We start from the raw sequence: 26,052 nt of genomic DNA on the forward strand, positions 1-26,052 counted from the left end.
GCATTCCACGTTACCATTGTCACGAGGCACTAGGAAGAAGGCCAGTCGTTGACGGTTGCTGGTTTTTGTAGCAGTGAAAATCCACGTCAAAATCTGCAAAAGCAGTAGTGGATGCTTAGACATGTTGCTTGCTAGCCAAGTGCCTTCCCCTCTGAAGCAGTGGTCGCTGCGATGCTCCTTATGTACAGCATTCAGAAATGATGTCGCAGATGACATACGGTGTTGCAAAAGGGTTGCAAGCCCCAAGGGTAGCGTTGGCCTGGCGGCCTGGGGCAAAGCTGGAAACATCCGAAGGTCCCGGCAAAGGATGAGTCGACTGGCAACAGAACAACTTGTTTATTCTGGCATCGCAAAAGAGCAGCCGGTCAGGGCGACCACGTTACTCGAAGGAAGAAATCGAAGTCTCCCTCGGCGTCCGGGGCAGCGGCTTTTTTATACCCTCGGAGTCGAGGGCAAGAAGGAACGGCTGGGGAAGAGGCGTCCGATACGGCGACGCTTGAACATGTCCAGACGTGACGGGCGCGTCCGCCAGGCCGGCGCCGGTCAGACCTCCTCGCCTCCCAGTTGGGGAGCTCCTCTCCCCGGCTGCCGCGCTTTGACAAGCGTGGGCACCAACATGCACACACACACACACGCACGCACGACGACACGTGGCACTGAAACCTGCCTGGACGCGCTTGGCGGGAGGCGTTGCGGCAGCGATGAACGGGTCCAAATGACCGCCGCTTTGAACAAAGCCGCGGCGTCCGTTGCATCCGCGCCGGCTATACCGCGCGTCGTAGGCGAGACGTAACAGACCGCCCCGCCGGGAGAAGGAGATCCCGATGGTCAGGGGACTGCATCCGCTGTCCAGAGGGATGTCGCTCGATGATGCTCGTAATCGAAACCGGTCGTCCCTCGACGTTGCTTGAGCGCTGCGCACAGAGAAGGCCTCGTTCTCGGGTTCAGGATCACATAGGACACTGCAAAGTCACTTCGGGAGAGTTGCCATTTTTGTGCTCGTTCCCAGCAAGCGTTAGAACTACGCCGAAACGCAACCGCTCAGTCAGCAAGCACGAGACAACCCTCACTAAGCTCTGCCAGGCTCTTTCCCCTTTTATACTACTGCCTAGTTCCTTACAGTAGTCAAGCAGCACTCAGAACGCGTCCACAAATTGGAAAATTGCACTAGAAAGCACATAATCACTTTGAAACACTAAACAAAAGCAATATGTTAAAAATCCTGCCTCAGGAAGAAAACATCAGTAACCAACAACTTTGAGGCGGATTCCTACGTTAGGGGCTTCGACTTAAGCCATCGGCGTTACCGTTGAGACTCCCCCTTTTGTAACGCACCTCAAAGGAATATTGTTGCAAAGCGAGGCTCCAGCGCAGGAGGCGGCCATTTTTGGGAGATATGGTCTGCAGCCATTGGAGAGGGCAGTGATCCGTCTCAATGATAAACCTCGAGCCGGCTAGGTAGCATGACAATTTCTGAACGGCCCACACGAGACACGCGCACTCTTTCTCAGTGGCGCTGTACGCCTGCTCACGACAGGTCAGCTTACGACTAGCATACAGGACGGGGTGTTCCACTTCTCCATTGTCCCTTTGGCACAGTACAACGCCCATGCCTCGCTCACTAGCATCGCACTGAACAACGAACCCTTTTGTGTAGTCTGGCGATCGTAGCACAGGCTGGCTTGTTAGAGCGCTCTTTAAGGCGCTAAAAGCTCTTTCCTTTGTCTCGCTCCAGACGACTGTTTGGGGCTCTGTTTTTCTTAGAGCATCCGTCAGGGGAGCCGCGATATCGGAGTACCTGGGGATGTACCTCTGATAGTAGCCGGCGACACCTAAGAACGACCGAATATCGCTCCTCGTGCGCGGTTGCGGGAAGTCTCGCACAGCGGCCACCTTTATTTCAGAGGGGCGGCGACGACCCTGTCCAATCACGTGACCGAGGTAGACAACCTCGGCCTGTGCTAATTGGCACTTGGGAGCCTTGACTGTCAAGCCCGCTTCGCGCAGGCGGGTTAGCACTGCCCGCAAGTGTGCCATATGCTCAGACCAGGAGGCGGAGAATATCGCTACGTCGTCTAAATACGGTAAAGCGAATTCTTCCTGTCCCCGCAACACTTTGTCCATGAGGCTTGAAAAGCAGTATGGCGCGTTCTTCAAACCAAAACTCAAAACTTTAGGACGGAATGTTCCCATTGGTGAAATGAACACCGCATACCTACTAGCCTCTTCTGTAAGCGGAACCTGCCAATAACCCCTGACAAGATCTAGGGTGGAAATAAACTGAGCGCTACTAACTTTCTCAAGGCGCTCCTCGATGTTAGGGATCGGATAAATTTGATCCTTAGTAAGGGAATTAAGCCTGCGGTAGTCGACGCAAGGACGAGGTTCCTTGCCCGGTACCTCAACTAAAATCAAAGGGGAGGTATAATCACTCTCACCCGCCTCAATAACACCGAGCTGTAGCATTTTCTTTACCTCAGCCTCCATAATATCGCGCTGGCGGGGTGACACCCGGTACGCCTTGGATCGTACTGGCTCTGGGGAGGTAAGTTCTATATCATGAGTAAGGACAGAAGTCCTACCAGGCCTCTCAGAGAACTGACCTTGAAACTCTTGTAAGAGTTGGTGTAGTTCGGTTTTCTGCTCAGGCGACAGCGGTGCTTTAATGATTAAGTCACTAATGACCTGATCAGTGTCTTCCCTGTTCGTCACTGAGCCTAGTCCCGGAAGCTCGACCGGAAGCTCTTCGGGAACGTTTACCATCATACACACCACTGCTTCCCGTTGTCTATAGGGTTTGAGCAGATTACAGTGGTAAACTTGCTGTGCTTTCCGCTTTCCTGGCAGACTCACCACGTAGTTCACATCCGACAGTTTTTGAACAATCCGTGCTGGGCCCTCCCACTGCACGTCGAGTTTGTTTTTTAGCGATGTGCGCAATATCATTACCTCATCGCCCACCTCAAAACGACGGGCCCTGGCTGTCCGATCATAATAAACCTTGGCCCTCTGCTGGGCCTTTGCCATTGCTTCACCTGACAACTCCTGTGCCCTTCTTAAGCGTTCGAGGAGACTAAGAACGTACTCGACCACGACTGGGTCGTCGCCCCTGCCTTCCCACGAGTCTCGAAGCATGCGAAGCGGAGACCGCAGCGAGCGACCGTACACCAGCTCAGCTGGCGAAAACCCCGTAGCCGCATGCGGCGCGGTCCTTAATGCAAACATCACCCCAGGCAGACACAGCTCCCAATCACTTTGTTGCTCAAAACACAATGCTCTCAACACGCGCTTCATGACGGAGTGGAGCTTCTCAACGGAATTCGACTGTGGGTGGTACACTGAGCTGTGTAACAGCTTTACCCCACACCTTTCGAGAAAGGCTGTCGTCAAAGCGCTAGTAAACACTGTGCCCTGATCTGACTGGATTTCCGCAGGAAAACCAACTCGCGCAAATATGGACAGTAGTGCATTGACTATCTCAACTGAGCTGAGTTCTTTAAGCGGCACTGCTTCAGGGAACTTTGTCGCTGGGCAGATCACAGTCAAAATGTGTCTGTACCCCGTGGCTGTTACCGGCAGAGGTCCCACTGTATCAATAACGAGCCGTCTAAAAGGCTCCGTAATGATAGGCATCAACTTCAACGGCGCCCTCGATTTGTCCCCTGGTTTGCCAACCCGCTGACAGGTGTCACATGTCCTCACAAAGGTTTCTACGTCACGAAAACACCCTGGCCAATAGTACTCTTGCAAGAGACGGTCCTTAGTCTTCTTAACTCCTAGGTGTCCGGACCACGAACCGCCATGCGACAAGCGCAACAGATCCTGACGGTAGCACTGAGGCACGATCAGCTGATCGAATTCGACTCCCCTGCGGTCTAGATACTTCCGGTACAAGACCCCACCTCTTTCCACAAAACGAACATTTTTCTTGGCGATACCTTCCTTGACATTGCAGCGCATGTTTTCTAGGCTGCCATCCTTTTTTTGCTCGGCTATCAAAGCCGACCGGCTGACTTTTAGCAACCTATTAAGTCCATCGGACGTAGGCGCGATGAGCAAATCTGCAGATAGCTCTTCTAACTTTCCCGTGTCGGGCGTTTCCTCTTCAGTACTTGGTGCCTTCAGCGCTACAGGCTCAATTTTATTCAGTTCGGACGTGCTCTGAATATCAGCTTGCTGCGCCTCCGACCCTTTCTCATTGCTCGACAACGTCGGCCCCGCAACTACCGCCTTTGCAGCGAGCTCCCGAACTCTCGATCTGGTTAAGGCCTGAACGCTAGCCTCACCAAACAAAAGACCCTTCTCGCGCAGGAGGTGATCGGACCGGTTCGAAAATAGGTACGGATACTGGGGGGGCAGCATAGATGACACTGCGGCCTCCGTCTCAATTGCTCCGAAAGGTCCTTCAATGCGCACTTTTGCTACGGGCAGACACACGCTGTGAGCTTCCACTGCTTGCTTGATCCATGCGCACTCGCCCGTGAACATATCGGGTTCTACGTAATAGGGGTGAACTACATCCATTGTAGCTGCGGAATCCCGAAGCACTCGGCACTCTTTCCCGTTCACGAGGAAGTCTCGCATGTAAGGCTCGAGAAGCTTGTCGCCTTGTCGCCTCGTCTCTGTCTTCGTCTGTTCAGCGCTGCTTTTCCAGAAAACTATGTACCAACACGCCCAACTCGCCGCATTCATGTTCTCGTCAGTGCTGCATAATGACAAAAACACGACTTTTGTTTTTGTTTCTGGACACTGCGCCGAAAAGTGACCCGGCTTCTGGCACGTATAACACACGCGCGCTTGCCTCGCCTCGAACCGCTTTCTGCGTTCGGCTTCGGCTGCCGCCGTCTCCTTACGTTCGGTCGGACTGCTTTCACTCGCATCCGCACTACGCGTGTCCCCCCTTGCTCTCATGGGTGTGAACTTCGGCCTCTCAGACTTGGAGCCAAATTCACCCTTTTGACCGTCCTTAGCTCCGCGAGCCCGACGCGTCACAAACTCCTCGGCTAGCTCGGCGGCTTTAGCCACTGTACTAACGTCTGGCCTATCCAAGACCCAGTACCGCACGTTCTCAGGTAACCGACTATAAAACTGTTCCAGCCCGAAACACTGCAGAATTTTCTCGTGGTCACCAAACGCTTTCTCTTCTTTGAGCCAATCCTGCATGTTTGACATAAGCCTGTAGGCAAACTCTGTATATGACTCATTTCTGCCTTTTTCATTTTCCCGAAACTTCCGACGGAACGCCTCCGCTGACAGCCTGTACTTTTTTAGCAGACTCGATTTCACTTGGTCGAAATCCTCTGCCTCCTCTCTCTTCAAGCGAGCGACTACGTCGGCCGCCTCGCCGGGTAACAAAGTGAGCAAGGGCTGTGGCCACGTTTCCCGAGAGAACCCCTGCTTCTAGCACGTTCGCTCAAAGTTAACCAGGAACAAACCAATGTCCTCTCCAAGCTTAGACGGCCGCATCAGGTCAGTCATTTTGAACGATACCCGTTCTCCTGCACCGTGTGCCTGACTTCCATTACGAGCGCGTTCCATCTCTACCTCGAGACGCTTCATTTCCAAAGCGTGTTGACGGTCGCGCTCTTCTTTCTCTTTTTGCTCTTTACGTTCGCGCTCCTCTTTCTCTTTTTGTTCTTTACGTTCGCGCTCGTCTTTCTCTTTTTGTTCTTTACGTTCGCGCTCGTCTTTCTCTTTTTCTTTTTGTTCCCCCTCCTCAATGGTCTCAAGGCATTCCGACAGCTCGTCATCCTCAGCTTCCAACTCAAGAATCGCCCTTAGCAGTTCTGGTTTTCTGAGTTTGTCTGAGACATCAAGACCCAACTCTCTTGCAAGCTCCAGCAATTTCGGTTTGCGCAACGACTTCAAATCCATGGCTGCTCCGAATGCTGCTTTCTCTACTGCCTACTATTGTCTTGCCGCAAACAAACCCGGCAGCAACGACAACACAATTACCAGCTCTGTTTCTGACACTAACAAAAGCCTGGCAAAACTCAGAAGAAGAAAGTCCCGCACTCACCAAACCTCGCAGCCAAGAATTCAGCGCAGTCGTTCCGCTGCAGGCAACCAGTCATCACACAGGGCTCGTTGCACTGCTCCCGGATGGTCGTTGTGCTGCTCAGCATACAGTTGAACGCATATCTTCGCTGCTGGCCTCCGTTGTCGGGATCCCACCGCTGGCAACCAGTTGTTGCAAAAGGGTTGCAAGCCCCAAGGGTAGCGTTGGCCTGGCGGCCTGGGGCAAAGCTGGAAACATCCGAAGGTCCCGGCAAAGGATGAGTCGACTGGCAACAGAACAACTTGTTTATTCTGGCATCGCAAAAGAGCAGCCGGTCAGGGCTACCACGTTACTCGAAGGAAGAAATCGAAGTCTCCCTCGGCGTCCGGGGCAGCGGCTTTTTATACCCTCGGAGTCGAGGGCAAGAAGGAACGGCTGGGGAAGAGGCGTCCGATACGGCGACGCTTGAACATGTCCAGACGTGACGGGCGCGTCCGCCAGGCCGGCGCCGGTCAGACCTCCTCGCCTCCCAGTTGGGGAGCTCCTCTCCCCGGCTGCCGCGCTTTGACAAGCGTGGGCACCAACATGCACACACACACACACGCACGCACGACGACACGTGGCACTGAAACCTGCCTGGACGCGCTTGGCGGGAGGCGTTGCGGCAGCGATGAACGGGTCGAAATGACCGCCGCTTTGAACAAAGCCGCGGCGTCCGTTGCATCCGCGCCGGCTATACCGCGCGTCGTAGGCGAGACGTAACAACGGTAATCGAATGTAAGGCATTTCACGGTATCATTGCCACGAGGAACTCGGAAGAAGGCCAGTCGTTGACAGCTGCTGGTTGTTGCAGCGGTGAAAATCCACGGAAAATCTGCAAACGCAGTAGCGGAGGCTAGACTATGTTGCTTGCCAGCCAAGGGCCGTGCCCTCTGAAGCAGTGATCGCTTCGATGGTTCTTATGTGCAGCATTCAGAAATGACGTCGCAGATGACATACGGTAATCGATTGTAAAGCATTCCACGTTATCATTGCCTCGAGGAACTCGGAAGAAGGCCAGTCGTTGACAGTTTCTGGTTGTTGTAGCAGTGAAAATCCACGGAAAATCTGTAAAAGCAGTAGCGGAGGCTAGACAATGTTGCTTGCCAGCCAAGTGCCGTGCCCTCTGAAGCACTGGTTGCTTCGATGCTTCTTATGTACAGCACTCAGAAATGACGTTGCAGATGAGATACAGTTGCTGGTTGTTGTAGCGGTGAAAATGCACGGAAAATCTGCAAAAGCAGTAGCGGAGGCTAGACAATGTTGCTTGCCAGCCAAGTGCCGTGCCCTCTGAAGCAGTGGTTGCTTCGATGCTTCTTATGTACAGCATTGAGAATTGACGTCGCAGATGAGATACGGTAATCGAATGTAGGGCATTTCACAGTATCATTGTCACGAGGAACTCGGAAGAAGGCCACTCGTTGACCGTTGCTGGTTGTTGTAGCGGTGAAAATCCACGGCAAGATCTTCAGGAGCAGTAGCGGAGGATAGACAATGTTGCTTGCCAGCCAAGTGCCGTGCCCTCTGAAGCAGTGGTTGCTTGGATGCTTCTTATGTACAGCATTCAGAATTGACGTCGCAGATGAGATACGGTAATCGAACGTAAGGCATTTCACGGTATCATTGTCACGAGGAACTCGGAAGAAGGCCAGTCGTTGACCGTTGCTGGTTGTTGTAGCGGTGAAACTCCACGGAAAATCTGGAAAAGCAGTAGCGGAGGCTAGACAATGTTGCTTGCCAGCCAAGGGCCGCACCCTCTGAAGCAGTAATCGCTTCGATGTTTCTTATGTACAGCATTCAGATTTGACGTCGCAGATGAGATACGGTAATCGAATGTAAGGCATTTCACGGTATCATTGTCACGAGGAACTCGGAAGAAGGCCACTAGTTGACCGTTGCTGGTTGTTGTAGCGGTGAAAATCCACGGCAAGATCTTCAATAGCAGTAGCGGAGGATAGACAATGTGGCTTGCCAGCCAAGTGCCGTGCCCTCTGAAGCAGTGGTCGCTTCGACGCTTCTAATGTACAGCATTCAGAAATGAAGTCGCAGATGACATACGGTAATCGAATGTAAGGCATTTCAAGGTATCGTTGTCACGAGGAATTCGGAAGAAGGCCAGTCGTTGACAGTTGCTGGTTGTTGTAGCGGTGAAAATCCACGGAAAATCTGCAAAGGCAGTAGCGGAGGCTAGACAATGTTGCTTGCCAGCCAAGTGCCGTGCCCTTTGAAGCAGTGGTCGCTTCGATGCTTCTTTTGTACAGCACTCAGAAATGACGTTGCAGATGAGATACAGTTGCTGGTTGTTGTAGCGGTGAAAATGCACGGAAAATCTGCAAAAGCAGTAGCGGAGGCTAGACAATGTTGCTTGCCAGCCAAGTGCCGTGCCCTTTGAAGCAGTGGTCGCTTCGATGCTTCTTATGTGCAGCATTCAGAAATGACGTCACAGATCACATACGGTAATCGAATGTAAGGCATTTCACGTTATTATTGTCACGAGGAACTCGGAAGAAGGCCAGTCGATGACAGTTGCTGGTTGTTGTAGCGGTGAAAATACACGGAAAATCTGCAAAAGCAGTAGCGGAGGATAGACAATGTTGCTTGCCAGCCAAGTGCCGTGCCCTCTGAAGCAGTGGTGGCTTCGATGCTTTTTATGTACAGCATTCATAAATGACGTCGCAAATGACATACGGTAATCGAGGGTAAGGCATTCCACGTTACCATTGTCACGAGGCACTAGGAAGAAGGCCAGTCGTTGACGGTTGCTGGTTTTTGTAGCAGTGAAAATCCACGTCAAAATCTGCAAAAGCAGTAGTGGATGCTTAGACATGTTGCTTGCTAGCCAAGTGCCTTCCCCTCTGAAGCAGTGGTCGCTGCGATGCTCCTTATGTACAGCATTCAGAAATGATGTCGCAGATGACATACGGTAATCGAATGTAAGGCATTTCACGGTATCATTGCCACGAGGAACTCGGAAGAAGGCCAGTCGTTGACAGCTGCTGGTTGTTGCAGCGGTGAAAATCCACGGAAAATCTGCAAACGCAGTAGCGGAGGCTAGACTATGTTGCTTGCCAGTCAAGGGCCGTGCCCTCTGAAGCAGTGATCGCTTCGATGGTTCTTATGTGCAGCATTCAGAAATGACGTCGCAGATGACATACCGTAATCGAATGTAAGGCATTCCACGTTATCACTGTCAAGAGGAACTCGGAAGAAGGCCAGTCGTTGACAGTTGCTGGTTGTTTTAGCGGTGAAAATCCACGGAAAATCTGTAAAAGCAGTAGCGGAGACTAGACAATGCTGCTTGCCAGCCAGGAGCCGTGCCCTCTGAAGCAGTGGTCGCTTCGATGCTTCTTATGTACAGGATTCAGAAATGACGTCGCAGATGACATACGGTAATCGATTGTAAAGCATTCCACGTTATCATTGCCTCGAGGAACTCGGAAGAAGGCCAGTCGCTGACAGTTTCTGGTTGTTGTAGCAGTGAAAATCCACGGAAAATCTGTAAAAGCAGTAGCGGAGGCTAGACAATGTTGCTTGCCAGCCAAGTGCCGTGCCCTCTGAAGCAGTGGTTGCTTCGATGCTTCTTATGTACAGCATTGAGAATTGACGTCGCAGATGAGATACGGTAATCGAATGTAGGGCATTTCACAGTATCATTGTCACGAGGAACTCGGAAGAAGGCCACTCGTTGACCGTTGCTGGTTGTTGTAGCGGTGAAAATCCACGGCAAGATCTTCAGGAGCAGTAGCGGAGGATAGACAATGTTGCTTGCCAGCCAAGTGCCGTGCCCTCTGAAGCAGTGGTTGCTTGGATGCTTCTTATGTACAGCATTCAGAATTGACGTCGCAGATGAGATACGGTAATCGAACGTAAGGCATTTCACGGTATCATTGTCACGAGGAACTCGGAAGAAGGCCAGTCGTTGACCGTTGCTGGTTGTTGTAGCGGTGAAACTCCACGGAAAATCTGGAAAAGCAGTAGCGGAGGCTAGACAATGTTGCTTGCCAGCCAAGGGCCGTGCCCTCTGAAGCAGTAATCGCTTCGATGTTTCTTATGTACAGCATTCAGATTTGACGTCGCAGATGAGATACGGTAATCGAATGTAAGGCATTTCACGGTATCATTGTCACGAGGAACTCGGAAGAAGGCCACTAGTTGACCGTTGCTGGTTGTTGTAGCGCTGAAAATCCACGGCAAGATCTTCAATAGCAGTAGCGGAGGATAGACAATGTGGCTTGCCAGCCAAGTGCCGTGCCCTCTGAAGCAGTGGTCGCTTCGACGCTTCTTATGTACAGCATTCAGAAATGAAGTCACAGATGACATACGGTAATCGAATGTAAGGCATTTCAAGGTATCGTTGTCACGAGGAATTCGGAAGAAGGCCAGTCGTTGACAGTTGCTGGTTGTTGTAGCGGTGAAAATCCACGGAAAATCTGCAAAGGCAGTAGCGGAGGCTAGACAATGTTGCTTGCCAGCCAAGTGCCGTGCCCTTTGAAGCAGTGGTCGCTTCGATGCTTCTTATGTACAGCACTCAGAAATGACGTTGCAGATGAGATACAGTTGCTGGTTGTTGTAGCGGTGAAAATGCACGGAAAATCTGCAAAAGCAGTAGCGGAGGCTAGACAATGTTGCTTGCCAGCCAAGTGCCGTGCCCTCTGAAGCAGTGGTTGCTTCGATGCTTCTTATGTACAGCATTGAGAATTGACGTCGCAGATGACATACGGTAATCGAGCGTAAGGCATTCCACGTTACCATTGTCACGAGGCCCTATTAAGAAGGCCAGTCGTTGACAGTTGCTGGATTTTGTAGCAGTGCAAATCCAAGGGAAAATCTGCAAAAGCAGTAGTGGATGCTTAGACATGTTGCTTGCTAGCCAAGTGCCTTGCCCTCTGAAGCAGTGGTCGCTGCGATGGTCCTTATGTACAGCAATCAGAGATGACGTCGAAGATGATATACTGTAATCGAATGTAAGGCATTTCACGGTATCATTGCCACGAGGAACTCGGAAGAAGGCCAGTCGCTGACAGTTGCTGGTTGTTGTAGCGGTGAAAATCCACGGAAAATCTGCAAAAGCAGTAGCGGAGGCTAGACAATGTTGCTTGCCAGCCAAGTGCCGTGCCCTCTGAAGCAGTGGTTGCTTCGATGCTTCTTATATACAGCATTCAGAAATGACGTTGCAGAGGAGATACAGTTGCTGGTTGTTGTAGCGGTGAAAATGCACGGAAAATCTGCAAAAGCAGTAGCGGAGGCTAGACAATGTTGCTTGCCAGCCAAGTGCTGTGCCCTCTGAAGCAGTGGTTGCTTCGATGCTTCTTATGTACAGCATTGAGAATTGACGTCGCAGATGAGATACGGTAATCGAATGTAGGGCATTTCACAGTATCATTATCACGAGGAACTCGGAAGAAGGCCACTCGTTGACCGTTGCTGGTTGTTTTAGCGGTGAAAATCCACGACAAGATCTTCAGGAGCAGTAGCGGAGGATAGACAATGTTGCTTGCCAGCCAAGTGCCGTGCCCTCTGAAGCAGTGGCTGCTTGGATGCTTCTTATGTACAGCATTCAGAAATGAGGTCGCAGATGACATACGGTAATCGAATGTAAGCCATTTCACGGTATCATTGCCACGAGGAACTCGGAAGAAGGCCAGTCGTTGACAGTTGCTGGTTGTTGTAGCGGTGAAAATCCACGGAAAATCTGGAAAAGAAGTAGCGGAGGCTAGACAATGTTGTTTGCCAGCCAAGGGCCGTTCCCTCTGAAGCAGTAATCGCTTCGATGTTCCTTATGTACAGCATTCAGAATTGACGTCGCAGATGAGATACGGTAATCGAATGTAAGGAATTTCACGGTATCATTGTCACGAGGAACTCGGAAGAAAGAAACTCGTTGACCGTTGCTGGTTGTTGTAGCGGTGAAAATCCACGGCAAGATCTTCAAGAGCAGTAGCGGAGGATAGACAATGTTGCTTGCCAGCCAAGTGCCGTGCCCTCTGAAGCATTGGTCGCTTCGATGCTTCTTATGTACAGCATTCAGAAATGAAGTCGCAGATGACATACGGTAATCGAATGTAAGGCATTTCACGGTATCATTGTCACGAGGAATTCGGAAGAAGGCCAGTCGTTGACAGTTGCTGGTTATTGTAGCGGTTAAAATCCACGGAAAATCGGCAAAAGCAGTAGCGGAGGCTAGACAATGTTGCTTTCCAGCCAAGTGCCGTGCCTTTTGAAGCAGTGGTCGCTTCGATGCTTCTTATGTACAGCAATCAGAGATGACGTCGCAGATGACATACGGTAATCGAGCGTAAGGCATTCCACGTTACCATTGTCACGAGGCCCTATTAAGAAGGCCAGTCGTTGACAGTTGCTGGATTTTGTAGCAGTGCAAATCCAAGGGAAAATCTGCAAAAGCAGTAGTGGATGCTTAGACATGTTGCTTGCTAGCCAAGTGCCTTGCCCTCTGAAGCAGTGGTCGCTGCGATGGTCCTTATGTACAGCAATCAGAGATGACGTCGAAGATGATATACTGTAATCGAATGTAAGGCATTTCACGGTATCATTGCCAAGAGGAACTCGGAAGAAGGCCAGTCGCTGACAGTTGCTGGTTGTTGTAGCGGTGAAAATCCACGGAAAATCTGCAAAAGCAGTAGCGGAGGCTAGACAATGTTGCTTGCCAGCCAAGTGCCGTGCCCACTGAAGCAGTGGTTGCTTCGATGCTTCTTATATACAGCATTCAGAAATGACGTTGCAGATGAGATACAGTTGCTGGTTGTTGTAGCGGTGAAAATGCACGGAAAATCTGCAAAAGCAGTAGCGGAGGCTAGACAATGTTGCTTGCCAGCCAAGTGCTGTGCCCTCTGAAGCAGTGGTTGCTTCGATGCTTCTTATGTACAGCATTGAGAATTGACGTCGCAGATGAGATACGGTAATCGAATGTAGGGCATTTCACAGTATCATTATCACGAGGAACTCGGAAGAAGGCCACTCGTTGACCGTTGCTGGTTGTTTTAGCGGTGAAAATCCACGACAAGATCTTCAGGAGCAGTAGCGGAGGATAGACAATGTTGCTTGCCAGCCAAGTGCCGTGCCCTCTGAAGCAGTGGCTGCTTGGATGCTTCTTATGTACAGCATTCAGAAATGAGGTCGCAGATGACATACGGTAATCGAATGTAAGCCATTTCACGGTATCATTGCCACGAGGAACTCGGAAGAAGGCCAGTCGTTGACAGTTGCTGGTTGTTGTAGCGGTGAAAATCCACGGAAAATCTGGAAAAGAAGTAGCGGAGGCTAGACAATGTTGTTTGCCAGCCAAGGGCCGTTCCCTCTGAAGCAGTAATCGCTTCGATGTTCCTTATGTACAGCATTCAGAATTGACGTCGCAGATGAGATACGGTAATCGAATGTAAGGAATTTCACGGTATCATTGTCACGAGGAACTCGGAAGAAAGAAACTCGTTGACCGTTGCTGGTTGTTGTAGCGGTGAAAATCCACGGCAAGATCTTCAAGAGCAGTAGCGGAGGATAGACAATGTTGCTTGCCAGCCAAGTGCCGTGCCCTCTGAAGCATTGGTCGCTTCGATGCTTCTTATGTACAGCATTCAGAAATGAAGTCGCAGATGACATACGGTAATCGAATGTAAGGCATTTCACGGTATCATTGTCACGAGGAATTCGGAAGAAGGCCAGTCGTTGACAGTTGCTGGTTATTGTAGCGGTTAAAATCCACGGAAAATCGGCAAAAGCAGTAGCGGAGGCTAGACAATGTTGCTTGCCAGCCAAGTGCCGTGCCTTTTGAAGCAGTGGTCGCTTCGATGCTTCTTATGTACAGCAATCAGAGATGACGTCGCAGATGACATACGGTAATCGAGCGTAAGGCATTCCACGTTACCATTGTCACGAGGCACTAGGAAGAAGGCCAGTCGTTGACGGTTGCTGGTTTTTGTAGCAGTGAAAATCCGCGGCAAAATCAAAAGCAGTAGTGGATGCTTAGACATGTTGCTTGCTAGCCAAGTGCCTTGCTCTCTGAAGCAGTGGTCGCTGCGATGCTCCTTATGTACAGCAATCCGTGATGACGTCGAAGATGATATACTGTAATCGAATGTAAGGCATTTCACGGTATCATTGCCACGAGGAACTCGGAAGAAGGCCAGTCGTTGACAGTTGCTGGTTGTTGTAGCGGTGAAAATCCACGGAAAGTCTGCAAAAGCAGTAGCGGAGGCTAGACAATGTTGCTTGCCAGCCAAGAGCCGTGCATTCTGAAGCAGTGGTCTCTTCGATGCTTCTTATGTACAGCATTCAGAAATGACGTCGCAGATGACATACGGTAATCGATTGTAAAGCATTCCACGTTATCATAGCCTCGAGGAACTCGGGAGAAGGCCAGTTGTTGACAGTTTCTGGTTGTTGTAGCGGTAAAAATCCATGAAAAATCTGCAAAAGCAGTAGCGGAGGCTAGACAATGTTGCTTGCCAGCCAAGTGCCGTGCCCTCTGAAGCAGTGATTGCTTCGATGCTTCTTATGTACAGCATTCAGAAATGACGTTGCAGATGAGATACAGTTGCTGGTTGTTGTAGCGGTGAAAATGCACGGAAAATCTGCAAAAGCAGTAGCGGAGGCTAGACAATGTTGCTTGCCAGCCAAGGGCCGTGCCCTCTGAAGCAGTGATCGCTTCGATGCTTCTTATGTGCAGCATTCAGAAATGACGTCGCAGATGACATACGGTAATCGAATGTAAGGCATTCCACGTTATCATTGTCACGAGGAACTCGGAAGAAGGCCAGTCGTTGAGAGTTGTTGGTTGTTATAGCGGTGAAAATACACGGAAAATCTGCAAAAGCAGTAGCGGAGGATGGACAATGTTGCTTGGCAGCCAAGGGCCGTGCCCTCTGAAGCAGTGGTCGCTTCGATGCTTCTTATGTACAGCAATCAGAGATAACATCGCAGATGACTTACGGTAATCGAGCGTAAGGCATTCCACGTTACCATTGTCACGAGGCACTAGGAAGAAGGCCAGTCGTTGACAGTTGCTGCTGTTGTAGCAGTGAAAATCCGCGGCAAAATCTGCAAAAGCAGTAGTGGATGCTTAGACATGTTGCTTGCTAGCCAAGTGCCTTGCCCTCTGAAGCAGTGGTCGCTGCGATGCTCCTTATGTACAGCAATCCGAGATGACGTCGAAGATGATATACTGTAATCGAATGTTAGGCATTTCACGGTATCATTGCCACGAGGAACTCGGAAGAAGGCCAGTCGTTGACAGTTGCTGGTTGTTGTAGCGGTGAAAATCTACGGAAAATCTGCAAAAGCAGTAGCGTAGGCTAGACAATGTTGCTTGCCAGCCAAGAGCCGTGCATTCTGAAGCAGTGGTCGCTTCGATGCTTCTTATGTGCAGCATTCAGAAATGACGTCACAGATGACATACGGTAAAGGAATGTAAGGCATTCCACGTTATTATTGCCTCGAGGAACTCGTAAGAAGGCCAGTCGTTGACAGTTGCTGGTTGTTGTAGTGGTGAAAATCCACGGAAAATCTGCAAAAGTAGTAGCGGAGGCTAGACAATGTTGCTTGCCAGCCAAGTGCCGTGCCCTCTGAAGCAGTGGTCGCTTCGATGCTTCTTATGTACAGCATTCAGAAATGATGTCGCAGATGAGATACAGTTGCTGGTTGTTATAGCGGTGAAAATCCACGGAAAATCTGCAAAAGCAGTAGCGGAGGCTAGACAATGTTGCTTGCCAGCCAATTGCCGTGCCCTTTGAAGCAGTGGTTGCTTCGATGCTTCTTATGTACAGCATTCAGAAATGAAGTCACAGATGACATACGGTAATCGAATGTAAGGCATTTCAAGGTATCGTTGTCACGAGGAATTCGGAAGAAGGCCAGTCGTTGACAGTTGCTGGTTGTTGTAGCGGTGAAAATCCACGGAAAATCTGCAAAGGCAGTAGCGGAGGCTAGACAATGTTGCTTGCCAGCCAAGTGCCGTGCCCTTTGAAGCAGTGGTCGCTTCGATGCTTCTTATGTACAGCACTCAGAAATGACGTTGCAGATGAGATACAGTTGCTGGTTGTTGTAGCGGTGAAAATGCACGGAAAATCTGCAAAAGCAGTAGCGGAGGCTAGACAATGTTGCTTGCCAGCCAAGTGCCGTGCCCTCTGAAGCAGTGGTTGCTTCGATGCTTCTTATGTACAGCATTGAGAATTGACGTCGCAGATGACATACGGTAATCGAGCGTAAGGCATTCCACGTTACCATTGTCACGAGGCCCTATTAAGAAGGCCAGTCGTTGACAGTTGCTGGATTTTGTAGCAGTGCAAATCCAAGGGAAAATCTGCAAAAGCAGTAGTGGATGCTTAGACATGTTGCTTGCTAGCCAAGTGCCTTGCCCTCTGAAGCAGTGGTCGCTGCGATGGTCCTTATGTACAGCAATCAGAGATGACGTCGAAGATGATATACTGTAATCGAATGTAAGGCATTTCACGGTATCATTGCCACGAGGAACTCGGAAGAAGGCCAGTCGCTGACAGTTGCTGGTTGTTGTAGCGGTGAAAATCCACGGAAAATCTGCAAAAGCAGTAGCGGAGGCTAGACAATGTTGCTTGCCAGCCAAGTGCCGTGCCCTCTGAAGCAGTGGTTGCTTCGATGCTTCTTATATACAGCATTCAGAAATGACGTTGCAGAGGAGATACAGTTGCTGGTTGTTGTAGCGGTGAAAATGCACGGAAAATCTGCAAAAGCAGTAGCGGAGGCTAGACAATGTTGCTTGCCAGCCAAGTGCTGTGCCCTCTGAAGCAGTGGTTGCTTCGATGCTTCTTATGTACAGCATTGAGAATTGACGTCGCAGATGAGATACGGTAATCGAATGTAGGGCATTTCACAGTATCATTATCACGAGGAACTCGGAAGAAGGCCACTCGTTGACCGTTGCTGGTTGTTTTAGCGGTGAAAATCCACGACAAGATCTTCAGGAGCAGTAGCGGAGGATAGACAATGTTGCTTGCCAGCCAAGTGCCGTGCCCTCTGAAGCAGTGGCTGCTTGGATGCTTCTTATGTACAGCATTCAGAAATGAGGTCGCAGATGACATACGGTAATCGAATGTAAGCCATTTCACGGTATCATTGCCACGAGGAACTCGGAAGAAGGCCAGTCGTTGACAGTTGCTGGTTGTTGTAGCGGTGAAAATCCACGGAAAATCTGGAAAAGAAGTAGCGGAGGCTAGACAATGTTGTTTGCCAGCCAAGGGCCGTTCCCTCTGAAGCAGTAATCGCTTCGATGTTCCTTATGTACAGCATTCAGAATTGACGTCGCAGATGAGATACGGTAATCGAATGTAAGGAATTTCACGGTATCATTGTCACGAGGAACTCGGAAGAAAGAAACTCGTTGACCGTTGCTGGTTGTTGTAGCGGTGAAAATCCACGGCAAGATCTTCAAGAGCAGTAGCGGAGGATAGACAATGTTGCTTGCCAGCCAAGTGCCGTGCCCTCTGAAGCATTGGTCGCTTCGATGCTTCTTATGTACAGCATTCAGAAATGAAGTCGCAGATGACATACGGTAATCGAATGTAAGGCATTTCACGGTATCATTGTCACGAGGAATTCGGAAGAAGGCCAGTCGTTGACAGTTGCTGGTTATTGTAGCGGTTAAAATCCACGGAAAATCGGCAAAAGCAGTAGCGGAGGCTAGACAATGTTGCTTTCCAGCCAAGTGCCGTGCCTTTTGAAGCAGTGGTCGCTTCGATGCTTCTTATGTACAGCAATCAGAGATGACGTCGCAGATGACATACGGTAATCGAGCGTAAGGCATTCCACGTTACCATTGTCACGAGGCCCTATTAAGAAGGCCAGTCGTTGACAGTTGCTGGATTTTGTAGCAGTGCAAATCCAAGGGAAAATCTGCAAAAGCAGTAGTGGATGCTTAGACATGTTGCTTGCTAGCCAAGTGCCTTGCCCTCTGAAGCAGTGGTCGCTGCGATGGTCCTTATGTACAGCAATCAGAGATGACGTCGAAGATGATATACTGTAATCGAATGTAAGGCATTTCACGGTATCATTGCCAAGAGGAACTCGGAAGAAGGCCAGTCGCTGACAGTTGCTGGTTGTTGTAGCGGTGAAAATCCACGGAAAATCTGCAAAAGCAGTAGCGGAGGCTAGACAATGTTGCTTGCCAGCCAAGTGCCGTGCCCACTGAAGCAGTGGTTGCTTCGATGCTTCTTATATACAGCATTCAGAAATGACGTTGCAGATGAGATACAGTTGCTGGTTGTTGTAGCGGTGAAAATGCACGGAAAATCTGCAAAAGCAGTAGCGGAGGCTAGACAATGTTGCTTGCCAGCCAAGTGCTGTGCCCTCTGAAGCAGTGGTTGCTTCGATGCTTCTTATGTACAGCATTGAGAATTGACGTCGCAGATGAGATACGGTAATCGAATGTAGGGCATTTCACAGTATCATTATCACGAGGAACTCGGAAGAAGGCCACTCGTTGACCGTTGCTGGTTGTTTTAGCGGTGAAAATCCACGACAAGATCTTCAGGAGCAGTAGCGGAGGATAGACAATGTTGCTTGCCAGCCAAGTGCCGTGCCCTCTGAAGCAGTGGCTGCTTGGATGCTTCTTATGTACAGCATTCAGAAATGAGGTCGCAGATGACATACGGTAATCGAATGTAAGCCATTTCACGGTATCATTGCCACGAGGAACTCGGAAGAAGGCCAGTCGTTGACAGTTGCTGGTTGTTGTAGCGGTGAAAATCCACGGAAAATCTGGAAAAGAAGTAGCGGAGGCTAGACAATGTTGTTTGCCAGCCAAGGGCCGTTCCCTCTGAAGCAGTAATCGCTTCGATGTTCCTTATGTACAGCATTCAGAATTGACGTCGCAGATGAGATACGGTAATCGAATGTAAGGAATTTCACGGTATCATTGTCACGAGGAACTCGGAAGAAAGAAACTCGTTGACCGTTGCTGGTTGTTGTAGCGGTGAAAATCCACGGCAAGATCTTCAAGAGCAGTAGCGGAGGATAGACAATGTTGCTTGCCAGCCAAGTGCCGTGCCCTCTGAAGCATTGGTCGCTTCGATGCTTCTTATGTACAGCATTCAGAAATGAAGTCGCAGATGACATACGGTAATCGAATGTAAGGCATTTCACGGTATCATTGTCACGAGGAATTCGGAAGAAGGCCAGTCGTTGACAGTTGCTGGTTATTGTAGCGGTTAAAATCCACGGAAAATCGGCAAAAGCAGTAGCGGAGGCTAGACAATGTTGCTTGCCAGCCAAGTGCCGTGCCTTTTGAAGCAGTGGTCGCTTCGATGCTTCTTATGTACAGCAATCAGAGATGACGTCGCAGATGACATACGGTAATCGAGCGTAAGGCATTCCACGTTACCATTGTCACGAGGCACTAGGAAGAAGGCCAGTCGTTGACGGTTGCTGGTTTTTGTAGCAGTGAAAATCCGCGGCAAAATCAAAAGCAGTAGTGGATGCTTAGACATGTTGCTTGCTAGCCAAGTGCCTTGCTCTCTGAAGCAGTGGTCGCTGCGATGCTCCTTATGTACAGCAATCCGTGATGACGTCGAAGATGATATACTGTAATCGAATGTAAGGCATTTCACGGTATCATTGCCACGAGGAACTCGGAAGAAGGCCAGTCGTTGACAGTTGCTGGTTGTTGTAGCGGTGAAAATCCACGGAAAGTCTGCAAAAGCAGTAGCGGAGGCTAGACAATGTTGCTTGCCAGCCAAGAGCCGTGCATTCTGAAGCAGTGGTCTCTTCGATGCTTCTTATGTACAGCATTCAGAAATGACGTCGCAGATGACATACGGTAATCGATTGTAAAGCATTCCACGTTATCATAGCCTCGAGGAACTCGGGAGAAGGCCAGTTGTTGACAGTTTCTGGTTGTTGTAGCGGTAAAAATCCATGAAAAATCTGCAAAAGCAGTAGCGGAGGCTAGACAATGTTGCTTGCCAGCCAAGTGCCGTGCCCTCTGAAGCAGTGATTGCTTCGATGCTTCTTATGTACAGCATTCAGAAATGACGTTGCAGATGAGATACAGTTGCTGGTTGTTGTAGCGGTGAAAATGCACGGAAAATCTGCAAAAGCAGTAGCGGAGGCTAGACAATGTTGCTTGCCAGCCAAGGGCCGTGCCCTCTGAAGCAGTGATCGCTTCGATGCTTCTTATGTGCAGCATTCAGAAATGACGTCGCAGATGACATACGGTAATCGAATGTAAGGCATTCCACGTTATCATTGTCACGAGGAACTCGGAAGAAGGCCAGTCGTTGAGAGTTGTTGGTTGTTATAGCGGTGAAAATACACGGAAAATCTGCAAAAGCAGTAGCGGAGGATGGACAATGTTGCTTGGCAGCCAAGGGCCGTGCCCTCTGAAGCAGTGGTCGCTTCGATGCTTCTTATGTACAGCAATCAGAGATAACATCGCAGATGACTTACGGTAATCGAGCGTAAGGCATTCCACGTTACCATTGTCACGAGGCACTAGGAAGAAGGCCAGTCGTTGACAGTTGCTGCTGTTGTAGCAGTGAAAATCCGCGGCAAAATCTGCAAAAGCAGTAGTGGATGCTTAGACATGTTGCTTGCTAGCCAAGTGCCTTGCCCTCTGAAGCAGTGGTCGCTGCGATGCTCCTTATGTACAGCAATCCGAGATGACGTCGAAGATGATATACTGTAATCGAATGTTAGGCATTTCACGGTATCATTGCCACGAGGAACTCGGAAGAAGGCCAGTCGTTGACAGTTGCTGGTTGTTGTAGCGGTGAAAATCTACGGAAAATCTGCAAAAGCAGTAGCGTAGGCTAGACAATGTTGCTTGCCAGCCAAGAGCCGTGCATTCTGAAGCAGTGGTCGCTTCGATGCTTCTTATGTGCAGCATTCAGAAATGACGTCACAGATGACATACGGTAAAGGAATGTAAGGCATTCCACGTTATTATTGCCTCGAGGAACTCGTAAGAAGGCCAGTCGTTGACAGTTGCTGGTTGTTGTAGTGGTGAAAATCCACGGAAAATCTGCAAAAGTAGTAGCGGAGGCTAGACAATGTTGCTTGCCAGCCAAGTGCCGTGCCCTCTGAAGCAGTGGTCGCTTCGATGCTTCTTATGTACAGCATTCAGAAATGATGTCGCAGATGAGATACAGTTGCTGGTTGTTATAGCGGTGAAAATCCACGGAAAATCTGCAAAAGCAGTAGCGGAGGCTAGACAATGTTGCTTGCCAGCCAATTGCCGTGCCCTTTGAAGCAGTGGTTGCTTCGATGCTTCTTATGTACAGCATTCAGAAATGACGTTGCAGATGAGATACAGTTGCTGGTTTTTGTAGCGGTGAAAATGCACGGAAAATCTGCAAAAGCAGTAGCGGAGGCTGGGCAATGTTGCTTGCCAGCCAAGTGCCGTGCCCTCTGAAGCAGCGGTCGCTTCGATGCTTCTTATGTACAGCATTCAGAAATGAGGTCACAGATGACATACGGTAATCGAATGTAAGGCATATCACGGTATCATTGCCACGAGGAACTCGGAAGAAGGCCAGTCGTTGACAGTTGCTGGTTGTTGTAGCGGTGAAAATGCACGGAAAATCTGCAAAAGCAGTAGCGGAGGCTGGACAATGTTGCTTGCCAGCCAAGTGCCGTGCCCTCTGAAGCAGCGGCCGCTTCGATGCTTCTTATGCGCAGCATTCAGAAATGACGTCGCAGATGACATACGGTAATCGAATGTAAGGCATTCCAGGTTATCATTGTCACGAGGAACTCGGAAGAAGGCCAGTCGTTGACAGCTACTGGTTGTTGTAGCGGTGAAAATCCAGGAAAATCTGTAAAAGCAGTAGCGGAGACTAGGCAATGTTGCTTGCCAGCCAAGTGCCGCGCCCTCTGAAGCAGTGGTCGCTTCGATAATTCTTATGTACAGCATTCAGAAATCACGTCGCAGATGACATACGGTAATCGAATCTAAAGCATTTCACGGTATCATATTCACGAGGAATTCGGAAGAAGGCTAGTCGTTGACAGTTGTTGGTTGTTATAGCGGTGAAAATACACGGAAAATCTGCAAAAGCATTAGCGGAGGATAGACAATGTTGCTTGCTAGCCAAGGGTCGTGCCCTCTGAAGCAGTGGTCGCTTCGATGCTTATTATGTACAGCAATCAGAGATGACGTCGCAGATGACATACGGTAATCGAGCGTAAGGCATCCCACGTTACCATTGTCACGAGGCCCTATTAAGAAGGCCAGTCGTTGACAGTTGCTGGTTTTTGTAGCAGTGCAAATCCAAGGCAAAATCTGCAAAAGCAGTAGTGGATGCTTAGACATGTTGCTTGCTAGCCAAGTGCCTTGCCCTCTGAAGCAGTGGTCGCTGCGATGCTCCTTATGTACAGCAATCAGAGATGACGTCGAAGATGATATACTGTAATCGAATGTAAGGCATTTCACGGTATCATTGCAACGAGGAACTCGGAAGAAGGCCAGTCGCTGACAGTTGCTGCTTGTTGTAGCGGTGAAAATCCACGGAAAATCTGCAAAAGCAGTAGCGGGAGCTAGACAATGTTGCTTGCCAGCCAAGTGCCGTGCCCTCTGAAGCAGTGGTTGCTTCGATGCTTCTTATGAACAGCATTCAGAAATGACGTTGCAGATGAGATACAGTTGCTGGTTGTTGTAGCGGTGAAAATGCACGGAAAATCTGCAAAAGCAGTAGCGGAGGCTAGACACTGTTGCTTGCCAGCCAAGTGCCGTGCCCTCTGAAGCAGTGGTTGCTTCGATGCTTCTTATGTACAGCATTGAGAATTGACGTCGCAGATGAGATACGGTAATCGAATGTAGGGCATTTCACAGTATCATTATCACGAGGAACTCGGAAGAAGGCCACTCGTTGACCGTTGCTGGTTGTTTTAGCGGTGAAAATCCACGGCAAGATCTTCAGGAGCAGTAGCGGAGGATAGACAATGTTGCTTGCCAGCCAAGTGCCGTGCCCTCTGAAGCAGTGGCTGCTTGGATGCTTCTTATGTACAGCATTCAGAATTGACGTCGCAGATGAGATACGGTAATCGAACGTAAGGCATTTCACGGTATCATTGTCACGAGGAACTCGGAAGAAGGCCAGTCGTTGACCGTTGCTGGTTGTTGTAGCGGTGAAAATCCACGGAAAATCTGCAAAAGCAGTAGCGGAGTCTGGACAATGTTGCTTGGCAGCCAAGTGCCGTGCACTCTGAAGCAGTGGTCGCTTCGGTGCTTCTTATGTACAGCATTCAGAAATGAGGTCGCAGATGACATACGGTAATCGAATGTAAGCCATTTCACGGTATCATTGCCACGAGGAACTCGGAAGAAGGCCAGTCGTTGACAGTTGCTGGTTGTTGTAGCGGTGAAAATCCACGGAAAATCTGGAAAAGAAGTAGCGGAGGCTAGACAATGTTGTTTGCCAGCCAAGGGCCGTTCCCTCTGAAGCAGTAATCGCTTCGATGTTCCTTATGTACAGCATTCAGAATTGACGTCGCAGATGAGATACGGTAATCGAATGTAAGGAATTTCACGGTATCATTGTCACGAGGAACTCGGAAGAAAGAAACTCGTTGACCGTTGCTGGTTGTTGTAGCGGTGAAAATCCACGGCAAGATCTTCAAGAGCAGTAGCGGAGGATAGACAATGTTGCTTGCCAGCCAAGTGCCGTGCCCTCTGAAGCATTGGTCGCTTCGATGCTTCTTATGTACAGCATTCAGAAATGAAGTCGCAGATGACATACGGTAATCGAATGTAAGGCATTTCACGGTATCATTGTCACGAGGAATTCGGAAGAAGGCCAGTCGTTGACAGTTGCTGGTTGTTGTAGCGGTTAAAATCCACGGAAAATCTGCAAAAGCAGTAGCGGAGGCTAGACAATGTTGCTTGCCAGCCAAGTGCCGTGCCTTTTGAAGCAGTGGTCGCTTCGATGCTTCTTATGTGCAGCATTCAGAAATGACGTCGCAGATGACATACGGTAATCGAATGTAAGGCATTCCACGTTATCATTGTCACGAGGAACTCGGAAGAAGGCTAGTCGTTGACAGTTGCTGGCTGTTGTAGGGGTGAAAATCCACGGAAAATCTGCAAAAGCAGTAGCGGAGGCTAGACAATGTTGCTTAACAGCCAAGTGCCGTGCCCTTTGAAGCAGTGGTCGCTTCGATGCTTCTTATGTGCAGCATTCAGAAATGACGTCGCAGATGACATACGGTAATCGAATGTAAGGCATTCCACGTTATTATTGTCACGAGGAACTCGGAAGAAGGCCAGTCGTTGACAGTTGTTGGTTGTTATAGCGGTGAAAATACACGGAAAATCTGCAAAAGCAGTAGCGGAGGATGGACAATGTTGCTTGGCAGCCAAGGGCCGTGCCCTCTGAAGCAGTGGTCGCTTCGATGCTTCTTATGTACAGCAATCAGAGATGACGTCGCAGATGACATACGGTAATCGAGCGTAAGGCATTCCACGTTACCATTGTCACGAGGCACTAGGAAGAAGGCCAGTCGTTGACGGTTGCTGGTTTTTGTAGCAGTGAAAATCCGCGGCAAAATCAAAAGCAGTAGTGGATGCTTAGACATGTTGCTTGCTAGCCAAGTGCCTTGCTCTCTGAAGCAGTGGTCGCTGCGATGCTCCTTATGTACAGCAATCCGAGATGACGTCGAAGATGATATACTGTAATCGAATGTAAGGCATTTCACGGTATCATTGCCACGAGGAACTCGGAAGAAGGCCTGTCGTTGACAGTTGCTGGTTGTTGTAGCGGTGAAAATCCACGGAAAGTCTGCAAAAGCAGTAGCGGAGGCTAGACAATGTTGCTTGGCAGCCAAGGGCCGTGCCCTCTGAAGCAGTGGTCGCTTCGATGCTTCTTATGTACAGCAATCAGAGATGACATCGCAGATGACATACGGTAATCGAGCGTAAGGCATTCCAGGTTACCATTGTCACGAGGCACTAGGAAGAAGGCCAGTCGTTGACAGTTGCTGCTGTTGTAGCAGTGAAAATCCGCGGCAAAATCTGCAAAAGCAGTAGTGGATGCTTAGACATGTTGCTTGCTAGCCAAGTGCCTTGCCCTCTGAAGCAGTGGTCGCTGCGATGCTCCTTATGTACAGCAATCCGAGATGACGTCGAAGATGATATACTGTAATCGAATGTTAGGCATTTCACGGTATCATTGCCACGAGGAACTCGGAAGAAGGCCAGTCGTTGACAGTTGCTGGTTGTTGTAGCGGTGAAAATCTACGGAAAATCTGCAAACGCAGTAGCGTAGGCTAGACAATGTTGCTTGCCAGCCAAGAGCCGTGCATTCTGAAGCAGTGGTCGCTTCGATGCTTCTTATGTACAGCATTCAGAAATGACGTCACAGATGACATTCGGTAAAGGAATGTAAGGCATTCCACGTTATTATTTCCTCGAGGAACTCGTAAGAAGGCCAGTCGTTGACAGTTGCTGGTTGTTGTAGTGGTGAAAATCCACGGAAAATCTGCAAAAGTAGTAGCGGAGGCTAGACAATGTTGCTTGCCAGCCAAGTGCCGTGCCCTCTGAAGCAGTGGTCGCTTCGATGCTTCTTATGTACAGCATTCAGAAATGATGTCGCAGATGAGATACAGTTGCTGGTTGTTGTAGCGGTGAAAATCCACGGAAAATCTGCAAAAGCAGTAGCGGAGGCTAGACAATGCTGCTTGCCAGGCAATTGCCGTGCCCTTTGAAGCAGTGGTTGCTTCGATGCTTGTTATGTACAGCATTCAGAAATGACGTTGCAGATGAGATACAGTTGCTGGTTTTTGTAGCGGTGAAAATGCACGGAAAATCTGCAAAAGCAGTAGCGGAGGCTGGGCAATGTTGCTTGCCAGCCAAGTGCCGTGCCCTCTGAAGCAGCGGTCGCTTCGATGCTTCTTATGTACAGCATTCAGAAATGAGGTCACAGATGACATACGGTAATCGAATGTAAGGCATATCACGGTATCATTGCCACGAGGAACTCGGAAGAAGGCCAGTCGTTGACAGTTGCTGGTTGTTGTAGCGGTGAAAATGCACGGAAAAT

Source organism: Amblyomma americanum, chromosome 11, assembly GCF_052857255.1.
Source record: "Amblyomma americanum isolate KBUSLIRL-KWMA chromosome 11, ASM5285725v1, whole genome shotgun sequence".
NCBI classification, from domain to species: domain Eukaryota; kingdom Metazoa; phylum Arthropoda; class Arachnida; order Ixodida; family Ixodidae; genus Amblyomma; species Amblyomma americanum.